At 38.3% G+C, this 11757-nt stretch overlaps 1 pseudogene; it reads left to right on the top strand.

Moving 5' to 3' along the window:
• Positions 1-279: 279 nt before the first annotated feature.
• LOC122703158 lies at positions 280-4304 on the top strand (annotated as a pseudogene).
• Positions 4305-11757: the final 7453 nt, after the last annotated feature.

The following is an 11757-nucleotide window of genomic DNA, read 5'->3' as shown; positions in this document are numbered from 1 at the left end:
GTAATGTATCTACTTTTTAGTATGCTGTCTAGTTTGGTCATAGCTTTTATTTCATATTTTTATAATGTATTATAACACCTCCCTTTTATTCTTTTAAATGAATAAGGGAAAGGATAATCTTATTGTAATGATTAAAATTTCAAGGCTCACTTTCTTTATGTTTTAAGATCCTTGCCCATGTTCACAGAGTGCAAAGAGATTTGTTCCCCTGTGTGACATTTGAAAGTGAATAACTTTATCAGACATTTTCTAGAGTTGTTTGCAATTTGAAGGAAGACGATGTGCATTACAAGTTTGTTGAAGAGAAATACATTTGTCAAGAGAGAAGAAGATGTAAAAAAAACAAATTTTTATCTACTTTTCCTTTTATTGTCTGTTTTATACATTTAAAACAACGTGTTAGAGGTAAGGGTGGGATTCAAAAAGGAAGGAATGCAATAGGAATAATAATCTTGTAGGTTTCATGTCAATGAATAACATTTCAGTTCATATTTTTTTTCTTTTAAAAGGGTCCCTTATAACATCATCTTCACACACAAAAAAATCTAAAGTTTTGATCATGGATTGGCCCATGATTATATATCTTTCTACATTTGAAAAAGGAATCTTAGTTGAAAAATGACAGTTCAAAATTTAATAATAATCAACTCTGCAGGACCAAATATAATTAAACTAAGATGTCAAACACTTATTAGCTACTATGTCTCTTCTAGAAGATCTCATCTCTCCATTTTCTGTTTCTCTGTTCTGTTCTGTGAATGGAGGCTTTTCCAAGATCAGAATAATTTAGTAAACTCTACTGGGAACATAAACATGGTCTGATCCTATACCAGTTTTCTAGTGACACAGATTCCTAAAAAAAAAAAAAAAATCAACCTAGGTCTAGGAGGTTTAAACTAAAAACTCAAATTGTGAAAACATGAACTACTGAATAACAATCCACTATTTTTTAACTGGAAATGTAATTTCAGAGGTACTTAGTGTTCTAAGGAATTCTGTTCAGGAATGGAGAATGAAAAATAGAAATGAGGATGTCCTGAGGATATACCAAATATGAAAAAGACATTCATTTCTGTTCATTAGTATTTGTCAACTACTAATTATGACAAAAACCTCAAAGTTTACAACACATTATTTAAATGCTATAAGTGTTTCCTATTTGTCTTTTCAAGGTGTAATCAAGGGAGCAAGTATGCTGTGAAGAGATAGATCATTACACAGGTATAAATAACACAAATTTCTAATATGTGTATAAACCTATGTGGCATATAAATATATGTACAAAATTAAGACATTACTTATGGGGTAAAAAGTGCTGTACAACCTTGTATTTATATCATAAACCCCCAAGAGATATCAAATGTTTCCTAAATGCAGAGTAACATATCAGCAAAACAAGGGACACACATTTCATTAAATATAAAAATGTTAATCATATGCAACAACTTGGATGAACCTGGAGGACATTAAGCCAAGTGAAATAAGCCAGATATAGAAGGACAAATTCCTGATGATTCCATTTGTAAGAGGTTATCACAATAGTCAAAGTGATAGACAATAGAAAGGTGGTTGCCAAAGACAAGAGCAAAGTTTTAATTATGCAGGATGAGTAAGTTCCAGAGAGAGTGCAAATCATTGTGACTATAGTTAACAAACTATGTGGTGTAACTTCAAGTTTATTAAGAGGGTGTGTCTCATGTTAAGTGTTCTTATTACAAAAAAATTGTATAAAATAAATATCCTTAAAATTATCTTCCTCATAAAATAAAGTACCAAAATATAAAATGATATACAGATGACAAGTTACAAAAAACCAATCAGTGTTAAATGCCATTAAAGAACTGAAACTAAAACAACAAGAAGATGCCACTTATACACCAATAAAAAGTCAAATCCAAAATACTGACAACATTAACTGCTCACAAGGATGCAGAGCAACAGGAACTCTCATGCACTACCTATTGGGATACACATGAAAGACACTTCTGTGTCATTTTACACAACTAACCTAGTCTTCCTACAAAACCCAACAATCACACAACATGGTATTTACCCAAAGGAGCTGACAATTTATGTCTACACAACAACCTGCACACAAATATTTATTGCAGCTTTAACTCATATTTACAAATGATAAACCAAGATATTCTTCAGTATATGAAAAGGTGAATAAACTGTGCAATATCCACAGTATTGGAATCAATCAAGATAGTCTTCAATATGTGAAAAAGTGAATAAACCGAAATATCCACAATGGAATATTTTTGAGCACAGAATCCCACTGTCTAGCCATGAAAAGACGCAAAGTAATTTTAAATGCATAATACAGAAATAAAAGAAGATAATCTGAAAAAGTTACTTACCATGTGGTTCCAACTATGTAAAATTTCTGTAAAAGACATAAAAACAAAAAGAGAAAATAAAGTAATCAGTGGTTGGCAGGGGTTGGAGAGAGGGAAGAGTTAATCTAAATAATAAAACGGCCAGTTATTTTTTACCAGTAAAAGAGATTTATTCAGGAGCGGGGATGAGTAACTGTGATGAATCACATATAAATCTGATAAAGCAAAGGAGAGGAAATTCTCTTATCATGAAGAGGAAGTTAGGAGAAGCTGTTTATAAGCAAAAAGTCCACTGGAGGAAACTGGGAGCTTGAACTACAGTGATTTTCTTTACCTGAGTTGTCACAGTCTCTTGTGGCCAAGGTATTGTCAGCCAAAGAGAAAATCTTTCTTCCTTCTGATGATGACAGGAGTTTCACATCCTGCCCGAGTGTTAAGTGCATATCTTTCAGTTGGGATCCTTACTGACTGAATATGCCTGAGACCTCCCCCTTTTGATTTACTGACACCATTTTAATGAGGTTTCCCTTCATTAACTTTCACAAGCAAGATGAGTAGGCAGAACACAGAGATTAATTAAGGCACTAAAAGAACTGTACTATTCTGTAATAATGGGCTCCCCTTATGGCTCAGCTGATAAATAATCAAAAAACTGGCTTAAAACTCAACATTCAGAAAACTAAGATCATGGCATCTGGTCCTATTACTTCATGGGAAATAGACGGGGAAACAGTGGAAACAGTGTCAGACTTTATTTTGGGGGGCTCCAAAATCACTGCAGATGGTGATTGTGCCATGAAATTAAAAGACACGTACTCCTTGGAAGGAAAGTTATGACCAAACTAGATAGCATATTAAAAAGCAGAGACATTACTTTGCCAACAAAGTCTAGTCAAGGTTATGGTTTTTTCAGTGCTCATGTATGGATGTGAGAGTTGGACTATAAAGAAAGCTGAGTGCTGAAAAATTGATGCTTTTGATTTGTGGTGTTAGAGAAGACTCTTGAGAGTCCCTCGGCCTGCAAGGAGATCCAACCAGTCCATCTTAAAGGAAATCAGTCCTGGGTGTTCATTGGAAGGACTGATGCTGAAGCTGAAACTCCAGTACTTTGGCCACCTCATGCGAAGACTTGACTCATTGGAAAAGACCCTGATGCTGGGAGGGATTGGGGGCAGGAGGAGAAGGGGATGACAGGGGATGAGATGGCTGGATGGCATCACCGACTCGATGGGCATGAGTTTGAGTAAACTCCGGGAGTTTGTGATGGACAGGGAGGCCTGGCATGCTGCGATTCATGGAGTCGCAAAGAGTCCGACACGACTGAATGACTGAACTGAACTGAACTGAACTGAAAGACTTTCATCCTTATTCTCATGGCTGTTGACCACTATGTGGCCATCTGTAAGCCCCTTCGATATATGACCCTCATGAGCCATCAAGTCTGTGGTGTGCTGGTGACTGTGACCTGGATGGGGTCTTGTCTTCATTCTTCAGCTCAGATTCTTCTAACCTTGAGTCTGCCTTTTTGAGGTCCCAGTGTGATAGATCACTGTTTTTGTGACTTGCAGCCTTTGTTGAAACTTGCCTGTACAGACACTTAGGCGACCAACCTACTCCTGGTGTCCAACAGTGGGGCCATCTGTAACAGTGAGTTTTGTCATGCTGATGTTCTCCTATACTATCATCTAGCATTCTCTGAAAAACCACAGTGCTGAAGGGAGGAAGAAAGGCCTCTCCACCTGCATCTCCCACATCATCATGGTCATTTTGTTCTTTGGTCCTTGCATATTTATATATACATGCCCTGCAACCACCTTTCCCATGGATAAGATGATACCTGTGTTTTATACAGTTGGAACACTTTTGATCAACCCTCTGATTTATACACTGAGGAATACAGAAGTGAAAAAGCTCATGAGAATGTTATGGGGCAGGAAACTGATCACAGGTGACAAAAGATAAATGGAAGTTTCATATTTTTGCTTCAAGTTTAGATTGAACTAGAAGTTCCCAGAAAATATCATCTTTTGTTGCAGTGTTGATATAATCCTATCATACAAAAGTAGTATTCATTTCCTTCAGGAAAGTAAGCACTGTAAATGCAAGCAGTTATTAGTGTTCAGTCACTTTTATGTAGAGGATGACACAGTACCCATATACCAGAATGTAAGTTACCTTGCCTTAGGTGTTTTGCACTGCTGTGTCTCTGCGTCTCTTGACTGACTTATATCACAGTGGTTTTAATCTAATGTTTTCCACTCCGTTTTAATTTTGACTTATGGTCTTTTCTGTGTACAGTTGCACTTAAATACTTATATTCACAGTCTGGCAGGTTTTCCCTCTTTCAAATTGTTCTGTTTATTAGACATTTTGGTCACATCTGTCTTATTATAGACCTTCAACTGGGTTGTTCTTCCTGACTCAGCAGAAAGTAACAGATTCAAAAAATATAGAATCATAATATTGTAATGGACAGTGTATAATCGAGACAATCTCCCTTCAATTTACTGGTGTTATACTTTGAATTCATACCATGTGTTTATATTGATCCTTGTAACAATGACAGAATATGGAGATAAAATTCCACTTCTGAAGTATTTATAAGAACTTAGGAAGGAAGTCAAGAACTTGATTGGATTTATACTTATAATGATATTCTTTTGGTAAAATATATGTTCCTAATTCATTTCCTTCTGAATTTGGGAGTGGTGTAGTTTTTCTCATGAATTATATATATACATTTTATTTTGTTCTGTATTGACATCTTGTAACTGTAAAACTGATTACCCAAATTAAGGGTGATATATTTACACATTCTAGAAGGAGAGAGATAAGCAGTTGATGTAAGTGAATATTAACACATCAGTAGATTAAACAAATAATGAAATAATTCAGAGAGTTTTATGCTTTAAAATAGCAGTATGTGCATTATGGACATGAATTATGAACTCCAATTAAAAGTAACACCTTTTAACATTTACCCAAAGGACTTGAAATCTTACATCCACATAAAAATATTCACTGGTATTTATAGCAGTTTTAGTCTTCACTGTTAAAGCTTAGAAGCAATCAATATGTCCATCAATGGGTGAATAGATAAACTGGTCAGTTCAGTTGAGTTCAGTTGCTAAGTCGTGTCTGACTTTGTGATTCCATGGACTGCAGTACGCCAGGCCTCCCTGTCCAGCACTAACTCCCGGAGTTTACTCAAACTCATGCCCATTGAGTCAGTGATGTCGTCCAACTATCTCATCCTCTGTCGTCCCCTCTCCTCCCGCCTTCAGTCCTTCCCAGCATCAGGGTCCTTTCAAATGAGTCAGTTCTTCACATCAGGTGGCCCAAGTATTGGAATTTCGGCATGAACATCAGTCCTTCCAATGAATACTCAGGACTGATCTCCTTTCAGACGGACTAGCTGGATCTCCTTGCAGTCCAAGGGACTCTCGAGAGTCTTCTCCAACACCACAGTTCAAAAGCATCAATTCTTCAGCACTCAGCTTTCTTTATAGTCCAACTCTCACATCGATACATGACTACTGGAAAAACCATAGCCTTGATTAGATGGACTTTGTTGGCAAAGTAATGTTTCTGCTTTTTAATATGCTGTCTAAGTTGGTCAAAACTTTTCTCCCAAGGAATAAGCATCTTTAAATTTCATGGCTACGGGCACCAACTACAGAGATTTTGGAGCCCCCCCCCCCCCCCCAAAAATAAAGTCTACCACTATTAACACTGTTTCTCCATCTATTTGCCATGAAGTGATGGGACCAGATGCCATGATCTTAGTTTTCTGAATGTTGAGGTTTAAGCCAACTTTTTCACTCTCCTCTTTCACCTTCATCAAGAGACTCTTTAGTTCCTCTTCACTCTCTGCCATAAAGGTGGTGTCATCTGCATATCTGAGGTTATTGATATTTCTCCTGGCAATCTTGATTCCAGCTTGTGCTTCATCCAGCCCAGCATTTCTCATGATGTACTCTACATATACGTTAAATAAGTGCAATAACAATATACAGCCTTGACATACTCCTTTTCCTATTAGGGATCAGTCTGTTATTCCATGTCCAGTTCTAACTGTTGCTTCCTGACCTGCATACAGATTTCTCAAGAGGCAGGTCCCCATCTCCTTCAGATTTCTCCACAGTTCACAGTTATCCACAGAGTCAAAGGTTTTGGCATGGTCAATAAAGCAGAAATAGATGTTTTTCTGGAACTCTCTTGCTTTTTCGATGATCCAGAGGATATTGGCAATTGATCTCTGTTTCCTCTGCCTTTTCTAAAACCAGCTTGAACATCAAGAAGTTCATGGTTCACGTATTGCTGAAGCCTGACTTGGAGAATTTTAAGCATTACTTTACTAGTGTGTGAGGTGAGTGCAGTTGTGCAGTAGTTTGAGCATTCTTTGACACTGCCTTTCTTTGGGTTTGGAATGAAAACTGACCTTTTCCAGTCCTGTGGCCACTGCTGAGTTTTCCAAATTTGCTGGCATATTGAGTGCAGCACTTTCACAGCCTTATCTCTTAGGATTTGAAATACTCAACTGGAATTCCATCACCTCCACTAGCTTTATTCGTAGTGATCCACTTGACTTCACATTCCAGGATGTCTGGCTCTAGGTGAGTGATCACACCATCATTATTATCTGGGTCATGGAGATCTTTCTTGTAGACTTCTTCTGTGTATTCTTGCCACCTCTTCTTAATATCTTTTCCTTCTGTTAGGTCCATACCATTTCTGTCCTTCATTCAGCCCATCTTTATATAAATGTTCCCTTGGTATCTCTAATTTTCTTGAAGAGATCTCTAGTCTTTCCCATTCTATTGTTTTCCTCTGTTTATTTGCATTGACCACTGAGAAAGACTTTCTTATGTCTCCTTGCTATTCTTTGGAACTCTGCTTTCAAATGGGCATATCTTTCCTTTTCTCCGTTGTTTTTCACTTCCCTTCCTTTTGCAGCTGTTTGTAAGACCTCAGACAGCCATTTTGCTCTTTTTGCATTTCTTTTTTCTTGGGGATGATCTTGCTCCCTGTCTCCTTTACAATGTCAAAAACCTCCATCCATAGTTCATCAGGCACTCTGTCTATCAGATCTAGCCCTTAAATCTACTTCTCACTTCTGCTGTATAATTGTTAGGGATTTGATTTAAGTCCTACCTGAATGGTCTAGTGGTTTTCCCTATTTTCTTCTATTTAAATCTGAATTTGGCAATAAGGATTTCATGTTCTGAGCCACATTCAGCTCCCAGGTGTTTGTTTGTTTTTCTGACTTCTCCATCTTTGGATGCAAAGAATATAATCAATCTGATTTCAGTGTTGGCCCTCTGGTAATTTCCATGTGTAGAGTCTTCTCTTGTGTTGTTGAAAGAGAGTGTTTGCTGTGACCAGTGCATTATATTTGCAGAAATATATTAGCCTTTGCCCTGCTTATTCTGTACTCCAAGGCCAAATTTGTCTGTTACTCCAGATATTTCTTGACTTCCTACTTTTTCATTCCAGTCCCCTATAATGAAAAGGACATCTTTTTCGGGTGTTAGTTCTAGAAAATCTCGTAGGTCTTCATAGAACCGTTCAGCTTCAGCTTCTTCAGTGTTACTGATCAGGGCGCAGACTTTGATTACCGTGATATTGAATGGTTTGCCTTGGAAACAAACAGAGGTCATTCTGTCATTTATGAGATTGCATCCAAGTACTGTATTCTAGACTCTTTTGTTGACTATGAAGGCTACTCCATTTCTTCTAAGGGGTCTTGCCACAGCAGTAGATATAATGGTCATCTGAATTAAATTCACCCATTCCAGTCCATTTTAGTTGGCTGATTTCTAAAATGTCAATGTTCACTTCCAATTTGCCTTGATTCATGGACCTAACATTCCACATCTGTATGCAATATTGCTCTTTATAGCATCTGACCTTGTTTCCATCAGCAGTCACATCCACAAGTGGGTGCTGTCTTTGCTTTGGCTCCATCTCTTTAGTCTTTCTGGAGTTATGTTTCCATTGATCTCCAATAGCATATTGGGCATCTACCAACCTGGGGAGTTCATCTTTCAGTGTCCTATCTCTTTGCCTTTTCATACTGTTCATGGGGTTCTCAAAGCAAGAATACTGAAGTGGTTTGCCATTTCCTTCTCTATTGGACCACGTTTTGTCCGAACGCTCCACCATGACCCATTTGTCTTGGGTGGCCATACATGGCTTGGCTCATAATTTCATGGAGTTAGACAAGGCTGTGGTCCATGTGATTAGACTGGCTAGTTTTCTCTGATTGTGGTTTTAAGTTTGTCTGCCCTCTGATGGAAAATAATAAGAGGCTTATGGAACCTTCTTGGTGGGAGAGACTGACTGAGGGGGAAACTGGGTCTTGTTCTGATTGGCTCAGTAAATCATTAATCTGGTATATCCAGACAAATGAATATTTTTCAGCACTAAAAAGAAATAAGCTATGAAGGCACAAAATAACAAGAAGAAATATTACATGCATATTCTTAAGTAAAAGAAACCAATGTTAAAAGGTTATGTACTGTGCAATGCCCATTATAAGACATTCTAGGAAGAAAAAAAAAACCTCTGGAGACAGTAAAAAGTTCAGTGGTTGCCAAGGATTCAAGTATTGGAAGAGCACAGAGGACATTTAGAACAGTGAAACCATCTTGGTGGTACTATAATGACAGATACGCATCATTGTACATTTGTCAACCCATATGATGTACATCACCAAGAGTGAAGTCTAATGTAAACTCTGGACTTTGGGTGATAATGATGTGTCAACTTAAGTTCATCAATTGAACAAATACATCACTTTTGTGGGAGGTTAACAATGTAGAGGGGAGGACTTCCCTTATGGTCCAGTGGTTAAGCCTCAATTCCCAATTCAGGGGCCCTGGGTTCAATCCACTGTCAGGGAACTGGATTATGTGTTCTGCAACTAAGCAAAGAATTTTCATGCCACAGCTAAAGATCCCTCATGCCTCAGATAAGATCCAGTGCAACTGAATAAATAAATACATAAAAATAAATATTAAAAACAATGGAGCAGGCAATGCATGAGTGGGGCAGGGAGGTACATGGACAATCTCTATATCTTTTCCTCAATTCTACTACAAACCTAACGCTACTCTAAAAAAAATAAAATCTGTTTAAAAATATGTAAATAGAGAAGATAGAATTTAATAGTAGACAAAAACACCTACTAAACTGAAAAGAAAACAGGAAAGAAAGTTATAAAGGGAACAAAGAAAAAGTAAACTGCAATAAGATCAAGTAAAATTCAAAAATTTTAACAATTACAGTAAACTGCAGCATTTAAAAGCATTTCACTTTCATCTTCCTATGCAATAGAGCATGGACCAATACTAGTTGGGAGATGGGGAAAGTTGGCCCCTCAATTCTATTCAGTCACTTCGTCATATGTTACTCTTTGCAGCCCCATGTACTGCAGCACACCAGGCTTCCCTGTTCATCACCAACTCCCGGAGCTTGCTCAAACTCATGTCCATCGAGTCAGTGATGCCATCCAACCATCTCATCCTCTGCCATCCCCTTCTTTTCCTGCCTTCAATCTTTCCCAGCATCAGGATCTCTTCCAAAGAGTCAGTTTCACATCAGGTGGCCAAAGTATTGAAGCTTCAGTTCCAGCATAATTCCTTCCAATGATTATTCAGGACTGATTTTCTTCAGGACTGACTGGTTTGATCTCCTTGCAGTCTAAGGGACTCTCAAAAGTCTTCTCCAACACCACAGTTGAAAAGCATCAATTCTTCAATGTCCAGTTTTCTCTGTAGTCCAATTCTCACATCTGTGCATGACTACTGGAAAAACCATAGCTTTGACTAGACAGAACTTTGTGGCAAAGTAATGTCTCTGCTTTTAATATGCTGTCTAGGTTGGTCATAACTTTTCTTCCAAGAAGCAAACACCTTTTGATTTCATGACTGCAGTCACCACCTGCAGTGATTTTGGAGCCCAAGAAAATAGTCTCTCACTGTTCCCATTGGTTCCCCATCTATTTGCCATGCAGTGATAGAACAGGATACCATGATCTTTGTTTCTTGAATGTTGAGTTTTAAGCCAGTTTTTTTTTCACTCCCCTCTTTCACCTTCCTCAAGAGGTTCTTTAGTTCCTCTTTGCTTTCTGACATAAAGGTGGTGTCATCTGCATATCTGAGGTTATTGCTATTTCACCCAACAATCTTGATTTCAGCTTTTGCTTCATCCAACCTGGAAGTTCATATGAAGAACTCTCATATAAGTTAAGTAAATGGACTAACAATATGCAGGCTTGACGTACTCCTTTCCCAATTTGGAACCAGTCCATTGTTCCATGTCCATTTCTAACCATTGTTTCTTGACCTGCATACAGATTTCTCAGGAGGCAAGTCAGGTGGCCTGGTATCCCTATCTCTTTTAAGAATTTTCCAGTTTGTTGTGATCTACACAATCAAAGGCTTTGGCATAGTCAATAAAGCATAAGTTTTTTTGGAACCCTCTTGCTTTCTCAATGATCCAACAGATGTTGGCAATTTGATCTCTGGTTCCTCTGCCTTTTCTAACTCCAGGTTGAACATCTGGAAGTTCCCAGTTCATGGACTGTTGAAGCCTTGCTTGGAGAATTTTGAACATTACTTTGCTAGTGTGGGGGATGAGAATCTGATTAGGTGAGTCTTTCCGACCCATGACCCCACCTGGACTGACATCCAGAGCTTTCTTAATATTTTTCTAATGGGGGAACAAATGGTGTTTTTGTTTTTGTTGCTGTTGGTTTGTCTTAAGCCCAAGAAGAAGCAGGTACAGAGAACAGAATGCAAGTCACACTGTTTTCAGACCTTGGAATCAAGTGGTCCAGATAACAAACCCAACTGGGACTACTGAGACAATGCAGAGGAGGCTGACCCATTATAAACGTATGATCTTAAAGGGAATGCAGGCAGCAGGAAATAAACCTGTCATTTGGAATAAGATGAAGAAAATCAAGAGCCAACAGAAAATCCTTCAGCATTCCTAGAGCACCACAGGGAAGGCATCTGAATTTATACTGCCACTAACCCGGAGACACTGGAAGGGAATGCAGTGACTACCTGGTGTTTAATAACCAATATATAGAGGAAGAAATGTCAGAGAAAGAAAAAGGCCCACACTCAAGTCTGCCCACTGACTGTTGCCCTCTAGTGTCAACTGGTCAGCACAGGAATCTACACTAATACCCACAGAGATTCTTGGCTCTGGTAAAGGTACCTGACGCCTGCTCCTTCTGAGGGAGAGCAAACCAGAACCCAACAGCGCACCATGCCAACAAGAGGGATACTAGGACAGAGAATGTTCTCAAAGGGTCAGAAATGGCAGGTCCCGGCCACTACCCTCAAAAGCTGAGGTTCAAATAGATGAAAAATGATGGGCCCAGCAAGGCTTTCTCTAGTCC

The sequence above is a fragment of the Cervus elaphus genome, chromosome 11 (assembly GCF_910594005.1).
Source record: "Cervus elaphus chromosome 11, mCerEla1.1, whole genome shotgun sequence".
NCBI classification, from domain to species: domain Eukaryota; kingdom Metazoa; phylum Chordata; class Mammalia; order Artiodactyla; family Cervidae; genus Cervus; species Cervus elaphus.
This window is presented reverse-complemented; position numbering and strand designations above follow the sequence as displayed.